The sequence below is a fragment of the Corvus kubaryi genome, unplaced genomic scaffold (genome assembly GCF_017639235.1).
Source record: "Corvus kubaryi isolate FWS band 111438036 unplaced genomic scaffold, C.kubaryi_AGA036_p1.0 37398, whole genome shotgun sequence".
Taxonomy (NCBI): domain Eukaryota; kingdom Metazoa; phylum Chordata; class Aves; order Passeriformes; family Corvidae; genus Corvus; species Corvus kubaryi.
The window spans coordinates 51,350,171-51,361,520 of record NW_024581137.1 but is presented as its reverse complement, the minus strand read 5'-3'; the positions used below and the strand labels follow the sequence as shown (position 1 = coordinate 51,361,520).

Sequence of the window (11,350 nt, the reverse complement as noted above, 5' to 3'; positions counted from 1 at the left end):
AGGAAGGAAGGAAGGAAGGAAGGAAGGAAGGAAGGAAGGAAGGAAGGAAGGAAGGGAGGAAGGAAGGAAGGGAGGAAGGAAGGAAGGGAGGAAGGAAGGAAGGGAGGAAGGAAGGAAGGAATCAAAAAGAAAAAAGAAAAAAAAAGAAAGGAAGTCAAAATAGAGACGGGAAGACAAACATCAGCCAAGTTTTCTAACTGGGTTTGGTCCCACCTCGGCCGAGCACGGCGGGTTTGGGTCAGCGGGGAAGGGATTGGCACCCGGGACCGGCTGGGCACCCCCACCTGAGCACCCTCCCGAGCATCCCATCGCAGTGCCCGCACCTCCCTGTCACCACAGCTCTCCCGCCCTGACGCTTCTCCCCCCACACATGAAAACTCTCGCATTTATCCTTCTCCTTTTCCCTCTTTTATTTCCCTACCGTCAATTTGCCAGCCGAGCATCATTTCTCGGTAAAATTCAATTTAACGAGTGCAGGCTGCATCGAGCGCCCCGGGTCCTGCCGCAGTGGGACGGGGCATTTGCCGGGGCCGTTGGTAATTGCAGCTTTTGGGGGGATTTGGGAGATCCTCAGCATCGACAGCCAGTAAGTGTCATTTCCTTGGCTCGCTGGGGAAGTATGTGGAAGTTATTTTTATTGATGTGCTCCTGGTACATTATTTTGGCAGTTGCAATTTCCGTGTGACATATCCAGACTCTCCTCCGAAAATCGAGAAGGGGAAAAAAAAAAAGAAGGAAAAAAAAAAAGGCGCCTTGACATTTATCCCCAGCTACTGCCGCTGCTCAGTAACGTTTAATTACAAAACTCGGCTGCGATGCCAACCTGTATCGGTCATTAGGAACCTTTCTTAAAATCTTGTCAGCCTGCAATGAGAAACAGATTTAATGGAGGCAACCACAAAGCTCCTGGTCTGCCAGCTGAAACTGAGACTATGCAAAAGAGGATAGAAATGCCAAAAAAGCCACCGCATTCCCTTCCTAGCAACCAACTCTTTAAATTTATTGCACCTTTTTTTCCCCCCCATTCCTGCCCTTCAAACTGCCTTTGAGGGACTGGGCAGGATCTTCTTTATTTTTAAAGGTGTTTTGGGGAGGGAGAAACAAGTTTTTCCCGGGCGTGTCGCTGGTGTCGGTTTGGCTGGGTTTGTTGGTTGGGGTTTTGGGGAACGAGGCGACGAGAGATAGAGACGGCCGGTGGCGACCTCCCCCCGCGTCCCTGGCCCCCTCCCCGGTCTCGCCGGTCCCCTCCCCACTGTCCCCGGCATCCCCGGCCCCTGCTGTCCTTGCAGCGAGGGGACGCCAGGGGGCAAGAGGCATTCACAAAGACTGCATCCCTTCATCCCTCCACCATTCCATCTCTCCTTCTTCCCATCCCTCCGTCCTTTCATCCCTTCACCCTTCCATCCTTCCGTCCCTCTCTCCCACGGGGGTTTCATCGTCTCACAACTGCAAAAGTCAGATTTCTTACTAAAAATAAAAAGAAAACATTCCGCAAAGTGGTCTAAATTCCCAATCCCCCCCCCCCCCCAACCTTATCTCCACGTGCACCTCGTGCGCACGGCAAAGCGCTGCCTCGCACGCAGCACAGCCAGGCGGAAACAATATCCAGCAGCCTTGTAAAGAACGACAGAGTTTATTTAAGCCAGCCATTAATCCTACTTACCTTGCCGCTATTTGGACCTAATCCTATTTCCTCTGTGCATTATAAGGACAGTGAAACGACACATTTTTGTTCTCCTGGTGGAGGCTGGCTGGGAGGAGCACGCCGCCGGTGCCTGGGCTGCCGCTGGAGCCGGAGGAGAGGGATGCGCTCCGCGGGCAGCAGCAGCCTCCAAAGGAAATCACTCAAGGGAAACTTCGCCAGAGAAAAAAAACCACATTCAATTTCCTGACTACTGCTTTCCTGCCTGAGTTATTTATTTTGGCAACCGCACGTTCAATAAATGAAATATTCAGTCAACTGACCTCCGTGCCAGCTCATATGATTCTTTCAGGGGTACACTTTTTTATTTTATTTTATTTTGTTTTAGTCCTTAGATAAACTGCAGGGAGGGTTCCCATATCCCGGCTTTGCTTGGCAACTGATGCATTACATGGCTTATGAATTTTGCAGACAATGAACCCCAGTGTGGCTGAAGCAGACCGTACACACATCTACGTGCCATTTCCCAGGCACGTTAGACATTAGGGAAAAGTATCACTTATTTTTTCATCTTTTTCACACCTTTCCCTTTCCCAGACTTTGCCCCAAATGCTGAGTTGGGATGTGAAGCTAATGCCAGAGATTTTGCTGCAGAGACAGAAACCACTTAAAATAATCAGATGGCAAAATACCAGGCTCACCCCCGAGAGCAGCATTTATAATGCTCCTGCCTGGCATTTTATTCCTTGCTTTATCTCCCCGTATCACACAAATCCATACGCTGTGTATCATTTCTGTTTGAAATGCCATGAACTTGGTGTTTTAAATCGAACCAGCCTTCCTTTTTTTTTTTCTTTCTTTCTTTTCTTTTTTTTCTTTTTTAGCCTCAAAACAATGGAGATTGTCAAAGGGCCCCGGGTTGAGCTTTTCTGCGTGTTCACAAAGCGTTAAAGCTTTATCGAACAAACCGGCTCTGTCTGACCCCTGCCAGACAAAAGGCAAGTTCCATTTTCCTCTGCAGAGAAGAGGGGCAGAGAGGGACACAGAGAGGGATGTACAGTAGGATTGGGTGGGCCTGGGGCCATGGGGTGCCCCAAGGCAGTGGTGGCATGTCCGGTCACCCAGCCACAGCCCTGGTGCTGCCAGTCCTGGTCATTTTGGTGGTGCTGATGTGCTTGGCCTCATGCAGGTGGGGGCATGGTGCCAGTACAGCCAGGGAGCAGCAGTCCAGCGAGCTGGCACCTGCTGGGGGCTCGGGCAGGGATTTTGTGTGGTGCTGTGCTGCATTTAGTGCTGCACCCAGCCCAGCGAGCCTCGACTGAATGAATGTCCACCCACTATGAATGGTCCTGGAGGGTTTGGATTTTTCTTTGAGGCTTTGCACAGAGCAGAACCATTCCATTGCTCCTAAGGTCCACACAGATGATTTACCATTTCCATGGGGTTTTTTCATGAATTTTGAATAAGATGGGAACATCTCGCTCTGGAGCAGTACACCACCAGGGAGGCTGGGAACGGTGGCCAGGCTTAAAGGAAGAAATGGTCAGAGAGGTAAGAAATGGTCAGAACAGCCTTCTGAGGAACAACACAGGCAGGGGGACAACTGGTGGAAGACTGGATCTGCAAATGCTGGTGTCTGGGTGTGGGCATCTGTTTGAGCCTGGGCTCTGTGTGTCCCATATGAAGCCCTACTCGACCTCCAGCTGCTGGTCCTGAAGAGCATTGATCTTTTGTAGGCTCTTGGTGACATCTACCACCATCATATGAGTGTCCCAGACACCCTTCCAGTGGCACCAGTCTCTGCTAACCTCACCTCTGCTTTGCTCACATGCAGAGCCCGACGTGGAGCCACTGGGCTAAATCCTGCCCAGCGTGTCCACAGCTTTGACAAAAGTTCGAGCACTGTTTCTTCCAGCTCCAGCCACAGCCAGGCAGCAGATGAATCAGTTTATTGACAATCACCATGATTCCCGTCAGCAGAGATGTGTCTGGAGCACCGTGATGTTGAGTGGTGTGAGGCATTTATTTCTGCATCTGCTTCTCGTGTGGGAGGATGAGCACGGAGACATCCTTTACTGGCACCTGGAGCTGAAATGGGCTTCTCAGAGGTGGGTGGGAGAAACACTCACCTCCTATGAGTTGTGCTTTGAGGGTTGCTGGTGAAGTCCACACTATTTCCCCCTCGGGTTTGGTTATTTGCAGAGACCCTGGTGCCCTATGCACATCTCTATCCCACAAGCAGCAGGCCAATGCCACAATGGCAGAGACCACCTTTCTGCAGGTATATCATGCTCTCACAGTACCAAAGCACCCATAGATTTCCAATCCTGCTCATAAAATGTTAATTTCCGAGGAGGAGGCCGTGACTATGCTAGTTTTGGGGTTTGTTGAGCTTTGGGTAGCAGGCTCGGGCTGCTCACCCCCCCAGCAGTGTTTTGCATTACTTGTTAAGGGAAGCTGGCACTCGGCTTTGCCGTCAGTGGAGATTTGTAAGCCTGATTATATTCCTAAGCATATGTTTGGAAATGAGAAGCAGCTCTCTGAAGTCAGTGGAATTGCTCTGATTGCAAATCTCAAGTCAAGAGGAGGGAAGCCTGGCTGCGGGTCTGAGCTCCCTCTTAGAAGAGCCACAGGCAGTGAGTAACAGCTCTGGGCTCTTCCCCACTCCGGGGGCGAAGCTGAACAGAAAGCAGAACAAACATCTTTGTCATGAAAATCCCATAATATTACAGAAGTTTTTGTGTTGGTGTTTTTAAAGTGCATAAATGATTAACCATACTACCTGGGTGGGCAAGTAATGCCTGGCACCATTTCCAGGGTATTTTACGTGTTTCAGAGGACAATCCTAAGGAGAAAGGGAAGTTCATTGAACACAGGATGCACCAGATATTCCCCCCAGCAGATGGCTGACTTTGAGTGATGGAACAAGTGGCCAGGGCTCGGCAGCAGCAGCAGCAGCAGCAAAGGATTCACATCACCTTGCAGGGTTCAGCTCTTCGTGTCACTGGGCTCAGCTGCTGCAAAAGATGTCTCTGAATGGGAGCTGCAGTTTCATTCCCAGAACCAAACCATTCCTAAAAGAACACCACTTGTTTTGAGACAGCACCACTTCCCTGGAATCAGCCAGATTTGCCTGGCACAAAACTGCCACTACAGAGCAATGATTCTGATCTGTGAACCTCAAAGTAGTGAGAGAGATTTGAAATACTAGAAAGGCAAGTGGGTGCTTTGGTTGCTTCATGTTAGAATTGGTGGGAGATGAACACCATAAAATATTACCCATGCAGGGTCACAATTCTGCAGCACTCACTCATACACCTTCTGCATTCCCTGACTCCAAACATGCTGGTACTCAAAGCTAGGCCTCAAAAAATGCTTGAAAAAATTAAATTTGAATTGCATCCATGCCAGCTGTCACATCAGAAAGAAAATGCTGCTCATGCAGTGAGGATCTTTTTACAAGGGCAGGTAGTGATAGGCCAAGGGGGAATGGCTTTAAACTGAAAGAGGGCAGGTTTAGCTTGGATATTATGAAGAAATTTTTCACTATCAGAGTGGTGAGACCCTGGAACAGGATGCCCAGAAAAGCTGTGGATGCCCCATCCCTGGAAGTGTTCCAGGCCAGGTTGGATGGGGTTTTGAGCAACCTGGGATAGTGGAAGGTGTCCCTGCCCATGGCAAGGGGTTGGAACAAGATAGTTTTTAAGGCCCTAACCTGAACCTATGATTCTATGACCCAACTCACCAGGACTGAGACTTGGTGCCTGGAGCAGCTGCCATGCGACGCCTCCTGTGGCATCTGTCCCTCCAGTGAGCTGTAAATCCCAGCCTCAGGACTGGAATTACTTCCACTTTACACCAGCACAGGGAATGGGACAATCAGGCTGACTTTGTGTAACTGGGACAAGAGAAAATTCTATTTAAATTCTGCACCCTGCCAGTGAATCTTGCAGCAGCCTAATTTTTCTACAAATAATGCCTTGGGCAAGGCTTGTGTGGCCCAGAAAAGAAAAAAAAAAGGGTTGAATTTCCTCCACCCTGCTTATTTGTAACCTCCTTCCTAATGGATGGTGAATCTTGGGAGGTTTGGCCCACTGGTGACCAAGTCAGGGCTGTGATGCTGGAGAGGGCACCCGGCTGGGGATCGCTGGCACCTGTCAAAGCAAGGAGGGGGCAGATACGGGGACTCAAACACTTGTGCGATTAAGACAGAGAGCAAAAATAAAATAAAATTAACAAAAAAAAATTAAAAAAAGAAAAATTAATTGAGTAACCTCAAATTACAAATCAATTTGAGGAAATCCCAATCTAGCTGCAGACACTCTGTGAGCAGTTGAAGCTAAATTCATTGAGCAGACAGCTCTAATTAGCACACGGTTGCTCCAACAAGCTCTGTGTGGCTTTCTCCATGTCAGATGTGCCTGGTCCTGAGCCATGACACTCATCAATTTGACCCAAAATACATTGAAGGCAGGGTGTCACTGCACTGAGATCATTTAGGGGCTGCAGAAAATCAAACTCCAAATTTCTCCGCTCCAACACCTCTGTGCCGCCTTATCCCAGCCACCCCGGGCTGGTTTCTGACCTCATTCATGCCAGTGCAAATCTGCAATAACTTCACGTTAGCCACAGGGTTTATTACAAATTGTCCTTGTGTAAAGAGACCAAAATCTGGTTTATGAAGTTGGCTTCTTTTCCCTCATTCCCAGGCAAGGAACCCTTCTGCAGCCGGAGTCAGTGGGACAGCTTTCACCTTTTAACTTAGGGAGAATTGCTCCCAGCTCACACTGATGGAAGCAAGGGGCAAACCTACTTCCTTCATAATAGCAACACTGCTTTGCTGATGCAGGATTTAGCCCTTTAGATTGAGTGAGAATTGAATATTTTTTTGTAAGAAGCCCAAAATAAGATAAATACCAGGATACCACCGCAGTGAAGCACGTCAAGTTACTAGAAGGGGATGAAACGCTGCACCAAAAAAATCCCTCTCTTTCAGCTTTAGTGAAAGATGTGACCTCATTCTTTTCCTGGGGCTGTAGAGAGATACGTGGCATTTTCCTTGTAGAGAAGTGTATTTTTCCTTTGGGAAAGGCTGAAAGACTATTTGGGTAGTGTATTATTTTAGACATATTTTGCATTCCTGCTCTCCCTCAGAGGAGGAAGTTGCTCTCTCCCACTTCTGCAACACTCTTATTCCCCTGTACTGAGTCACGTTTGATCAAACACGTGGGAGAAGATCCCTGGCTAATGCAAACACGAGCAGCCACAAGGCTGTGCTGAGTTACACCTGGAGAGTTACACCTCCATCACGAATTTCTGGTTTTTCTATAATCATGTTAAACTCCATCCTTCCTCAAGCATTTTTTCCTTTTTTAACCTGATGTCTTCCACCAGGAGATGTTTTCTGATCTCTCCATTGTATGTTCTTGCTGATATCTGGAGCCCAAATCACATTTAGCTCTGTTTGCATAGTGAGTGGCAATGAACTGGGAAAAGGCAGGTAATATTGTCATGGTCTCATACTTTTTGGGCTTCACTGCCTTGAGGAGAATTTGAAATCTTCCCAGTGTACTGAAAACATTGCTGTAGTGACAGTTATTGCTCATCCTTAGTGAAGCATTTGAAAGAAGCAAAGTTTGTGGGGAGAAATAGTGTATTTCATTAGATTACTCGGGGCAGTTGCACACAGCAGTGAGCCTTTGGGGTCTGCACCTTTCAGATCTGAAGGAAAGCGAGGGTGCAATGCACCTCCTCTGCCTTTCCAGCCCTAAAACAACCTCATCTACCCTTCCAGCTGTGATAAAAGACATTCCCTGACCTACAGCCACCATCCCTGGGAAGTCTTTTCTCACCCTGTTGTACTGAGGCTGCTGGTGTGACTTGGATGTGAGCAGACAGCTGGGATACCTTGCCCAGGTGTGGACATGGACACTGCAAATGTCACACCCAAGTCTATCCCTCAGGCTGCCCTAACAGCCATGGAGAGAGGTGGGTGCTTCTAGGAGGTGAAGCCCCTCCCCAAAAGCACCTCAAGCAGATGACTCCTCAGTTTTTGGTCCAGTAACTGGGAATGCTACAGGTGAGAGTGTGCCCTGCAAAGTCCCCCTGAAGGCGTGAGCTCCATCCCCAGTCTCCCCTCAGCCTGGTGAAAGTGTTGGGAAAGCACTGAGTAGCCAGTGCGTCCATCCCATTCCTACAGCCCCCAAGGCAGTCCCCTGCATCCAAAGCTGCCCTTTACAAGACAGATACAGCTCAGGCACTTTCAGGATGGGGTCCAAGCAAGCAGTGATGGCTTGTGGAGCCATCATTGACTTTTTTCCTACCCAGGCTTCCCCAGAGAACTGCATCTTTCTCTCGACCCCGTATCTGCCAGGGTATATGCTGTTTTTCCATTCCCCAAACGCTGTTGCAATCATTTCTGCCCAGATTTATCTCATTTCAGTAATGTCTCTTGGGTTTCATCTCTATTAAATCGTTTGGACATTGGAAAGCGGGATTACCCCACTTAGCTGTAGCTGTCTCCAGTGTGGCTCCATGTGTACTTATGATCCTGGTCCTGTGCAGGGACAGTGGGATGAAACAAGTCCTTTTGGTGTCAGCTCGGATACCTACAGGGAAATGGGCAGCTCTGCCAGCTCCATGGCCCAGAGCAGATACTCTGGGGCGGCTGGTTCCCATCTACAGGATTCCATATGATTGCCCTCTGAGCAACCTGGTCTAGTGCAAGACATCCCTGACCATGGCAGGGGTTTGGAACTGGATGATCTTTAAGGTCTCCTTCAACCCAGGCGAGGGTGGAAGAGAAGGGTGAAGGGTAAAACAGGAGAGTGAAGGGTGGCAGAGGATGCTGAAGCAGCTTTGCTGTCCCAGCTGCTCCTGAGTGTAGTATTCTAGCAGCAGGAAAACCGTCTTCATACCCTGTTGTACAACAAGATTTTTTAATGGATGTTAAGCCCAAAGCCCCAGAAAGTTTCTCTCTAAAGGGCAGATTCTCACAGGGCTCGGTAATGAAGCTTCACTGATGAAAGTGTCTAGTGCTGGTTTATAGCAGCTCTAAGAAATCAGTGCAATGTAAGAACAACCAGGGCGGTATTGACTTTAAATACACTGACTTGTTTTGGTTTTAACTGGTATTTTGGATCAAGAACCTTGAAAGAAGATTTGACACCAGCTTTTATGGTAATACTTCTCCCTGATGATACCACACCTTTCCCCCAGTCACCACTACGAGTAAAACTAAGAATAAAAGCATTTTTTTAATCTTTACACTTTATATTAAAAAATAACTCTCAATAAACACCTTCCAGGATCACTTTTGACATTAAACATTGATTTCTATGTCTGTTATAAACCTTGAAGAATTGCCTCAGGCACTTGTAATAATCTAAGCATTAGATAGAAGCATTTTCACTATCTAATTATTACCCAGTTTAATACAAGCTGCACTTCAAGAATATTTGAAAAAAGAAATTATCTTTAAAAAAAAGACCCATCCCCCAGCAACTTCACTGTTGCTGTTGGAGCCAACTGCAATACACATCAATGCAGGGAATACAAATCAGACCACCCAGTAACATGACTCTTTTGAAAAGCCATCAAAACATGTACAGAAATGTCAAGGTCATCTTTCTAAACCGGTAAAATTCTCTCCCCATTGCTCTTATTTCCAGAAGGAATAACATCCAGTTTCATTCTTTCCTGTTTCCAGAACACGGCTCCTTGCTGAGCACATTTCAGACACAAGGTTAATGCAGCAAAGGGATTTGTGCACTCCCATGTCCAAGGCTGATTCCTGCTTATTTACATTTGTGAGCCATCAGTTATTTTTGCATTTTTCTCCCCAAAACAGGGCTTTTAGGAAATTAAAGTTGGGAGCATTTGCCCATAACTCAACTCATATGAGGCCAGTAAGTTACATCTAGTCACAGAAGAGAAAATTTCTGGAATAGCCTGAATTTAGTGTCTCCTGTACTTCATACAGCTGTTTCCATAATTTATGTGCACTTATTTAACTTGGCTTTATAATTCTCACTCAAAAAATTGTAGAGGAATAAAATACCCAGCAGAGGAAGCTAAATACTTGAGCTGGGATTAATCTCATAGAATCACAGAAGGGTTTGTGTTGGAAGGGACCTTAAAGATCAACTGGTTCCATCCCCTTCCATGGGCAGGGACACCCTCCACTAGAGCAGGTAGCTCAGAGCTGTATCCACCCTGGCTTTGAGCGCTCCTAGGGATGGGGCATCCACAACTTCTCCAGGCAACCTGTGTCAGTGCCTCACTGCCCTGATGGTGGAGAATTTCCTCCTAACATCTAATCTAAAACTGCCCTTTTTCAGTTTAAAGCCATTGCCCCTTGTCCTATAACTACATGCCCTGCAATATTAATGGGGAAAGTGTGAACACTAAATCTAATGCAATAATGACTTATTACAGAAGGAAAGATATACCTTTTGTTAAATTATGCCAGTGGAGTACTGAAACCCGTTTGTCTCTCGTGGTACTTTTGTCATAAATCCAACAGGCAATTAGAGCATTTCAAATCTTGCCTGGAGTAACTTCTTGATTTACAGATTTTCCTGCACAGCTGTGAACAGCCAAATTGGGCTTAAAATTCTCCAGTGAGACAGTGAGAAAGCTCATTTTTTGTCAGATATGTCGATCTCCTTTCATAAACCTGTGCAGAGTTTGGATGCTCCACATCTCAGACAATCAGGCTACTCATTGTACCCTTAAGTGTGGAGTTGGATGTCCAGCTGTGGACAGAGCTGCTGTTCTCATTTGCTTGTCAGCCAGAAACATCAGCAATATTATTGGGCAAAGTCTGTAGAAACGAAGACTGAGAAATGGCTTCAGAATTGGACCTTCTCAAAGGCCTGAACTAAGAATGATGAGCAAGGGTCACTACAGCTTGCCAACCCAAGTTCTGTCCCTTTTAGGGACCAGGGGTGACATTTATCCCATGGCAGGCAGAGTTTCCTTCCTTGTCTTTGTCCCCCATGCCTCATTCCAGCAAAACTTTCTGGTGCTGCTGTGGTGGTCACAAACAGGAGTGGTCTGTGGGAAATCACTGGGAATCCCCTGCACAGACTTCCATCCACATACCAGTCAGAAGATTTGTCTGCGATGGAGAGTGATTTGGTCCAGAGCAGAATATACCCATGTTCTGTATCTCCCTGGTACAGCATGTAACCTCTCAGTATAACTGGGCCACGGATGTGCTTTTCCTTACCCCTGTGTATGCACAGTAGCCATGGTTTCATCTCTTCTGGCTCAACCCATTCATTTAGGGAACAAAGTGTCACAGCATGATGATCTATGTGCATCTTAGAGAAGCTGGGGTGGGAAAATTCAGCTATCCAGCATAGAATTGGAGCCTTCTTACCTTACAGTTTCCACACTCCATCTCCTTCCTTCTGTGCTTGGATCCATCCCTGCAGTTTTATGCCTATCACATATTTTTAAGGTATTTTTCCCAGAAGTGTAAATGTTGAAACAATGTTGGCGTCAGTGTGATCATTTTGAATTTCCGTGAGTGTGTGGAAAAGCCTCAGGATATGAGATGATGATAGGCACTGAAAAACACCTTTCACTGGAGAGTCAGCCACAGTATTTCCAGCAAGCTCTAGAAAAACTGGACAGAACTGGGTGACAGGTTCCTCCTTTTCCCCTGCCTGAGGGACAGAAGAAGGAGGTGGTCTCCTAAAG

At 47.1% G+C, this 11,350-nt stretch overlaps 1 long non-coding RNA gene across 1 annotated transcript in view; it reads left to right on the top strand.

Moving 5' to 3' along the window:
• Positions 1-1,964, top strand: part of LOC121671657 — a 2,825-nt gene extending 861 nt beyond the window's left edge. Inside the window, exon 2 of the long non-coding RNA XR_006018568.1 lies at positions 1,710-1,964. This is a non-coding gene — a long non-coding RNA (uncharacterized LOC121671657). The remainder of the gene's footprint in view (positions 1-1,709) is intronic.
• The last annotated feature ends 9,386 nt before the right edge of the window (positions 1,965-11,350 follow it).